At 33.1% G+C, this 1,584-nt stretch overlaps 1 non-coding gene across 1 annotated transcript; it reads right to left on the bottom strand.

The window, feature by feature from the left end:
* Nucleotides 1–235: 235 nt before the first annotated feature.
* On the bottom strand, nucleotides 236–342 carry LOC112496278 (small nucleolar RNA R71). The gene has a single exon (XR_003062787.2). It is a non-coding gene; the product is annotated as a small nucleolar RNA R71 (small nucleolar RNA).
* Nucleotides 343–1,584: the final 1,242 nt, after the last annotated feature.

The raw sequence follows: 1,584 nt of genomic DNA, 5'->3' as shown, positions 1-1,584 counted from the left end.
TAATGGAGTGCCATATGAAGATCCTCATCTCCATCTTAAATTGTTTTAGGAAGTGAGTGATGCTTTTAAAATTGCTGGAGCAACACAGGATGCTTTGAGAATGAGGTTTTTCCCTTACTCCTTGAGAGATCGAGCAAGAGCATGGTTGAACTTGTTACCATTTGATTCTATCACCACATGGAATGACTTGGCTGACAAATTCTTAATAAAATATTTTCCGAAAACCAAGAATGCAAAATTGCGGAATGAGATCACTTCTTTTCACCAACTTGAAGATGAGAGTTTGTATGAGGCTTGGGAGAGATTTAAAGAGTTGCTCAAAAGGTGTCCTCATCATGGCATTCCCTGTTGTATACAGCTAGAAACCTTTTACAATGGGTTGAATCCAAGTACGAGATTGATGGTTGATGCTTTAGCAAATGGAGCTCTGTGTTAACATATATGTTTCCATAATATTGATTTTGATGATAACAAACAAGATTAAGAATGATTAATCTTTTAAGATCAAATTATTTTTTATACATTTTAAATAAATCATGATTTTCACATTTTAAAGGTTTTATATTTAATGGAAAAATAATTTTATGAAATTGATTGCTTTTATTCTTTTTAAATAAATTATTATTTTCACATTATAAATGTTTCATATTTAATGGAAAAATGATTTTATGAAATTAGTTGTTTTTCAAGTTTATGGTTTAATTGAAAGAATTCTGAAAACTTTGAAATCAACAAATATTGCTTGAAATTTTGGTGAAGGACTTATTTGAAAAGTATCATAGCATTTTGGGCTATATCATAATTTTAAAAAGTTTTGGGATTAACAAAGCATTACTTAGAAATTCTGAAATTAGATCTATTTACAAAATTTTATAATGTTTTGGACCATAATACAGTTATGGAAAGTTTTGAGGCCAAACTGTAATTTTGGAAAATGATTTCACGGCAGCGATCACTGTAGCAAACGGCTAACCGTTTACTGAAAATGGCTAACCGATTATTTCCAGATTGCTAACCTTGAACCGTTTAGTAAGAACGGTTAAACCAAATTTGTTTTGCAGGTCTCTGGAATTTAACGGCGAAAAGGTAATCCTAAACGGCAAACCGTTTATTTGAAAATTGGCCCAACGGTAACTTTGACCAGCCTAAACGGTTAACCGTTAATGGTTAACAGCGAACCGTTTTCGAGCAGACAGTCTATAACGGCTAGTTTTTCAGCTCCAACTATAAATAAGCTCAATCCAATTCAAACAAGAAGGATTCCAACGATCATCATTGAGCAAAATATTGAGAATACAACTTTCATTGAGCTTTAAATTCTTGTATTCATCTCATTCATTCACACATTGAGCTTTCACTTGAGATCAAACACATTGTGTGAGAGAGATTCATTTGTAATCGTTTTTGTAAAATCAAGTTAAAAGATTGTAAGTGTTGGGATACACTTGGGTTAAAAGATTGGGGATAATCTCTTGTTGTAAAGGTCCATTGACACCTTGGAAGTCAATTGTAAGCGTTTGAAGCCTTAGGAGGCTAGCTTAGTGAAATCCTCAAGCCCGGTGTGCTTGGAGGCGTGGACATAGA

The sequence above is a fragment of the Citrus sinensis genome, chromosome 9 (genome assembly GCF_022201045.2).
Source record: "Citrus sinensis cultivar Valencia sweet orange chromosome 9, DVS_A1.0, whole genome shotgun sequence".
NCBI lineage: Eukaryota > Viridiplantae > Streptophyta > Magnoliopsida > Sapindales > Rutaceae > Citrus > Citrus sinensis.
Note: the sequence above shows the minus strand (reverse complement) of the source record. Positions and strands in the feature narration are given on the sequence as shown.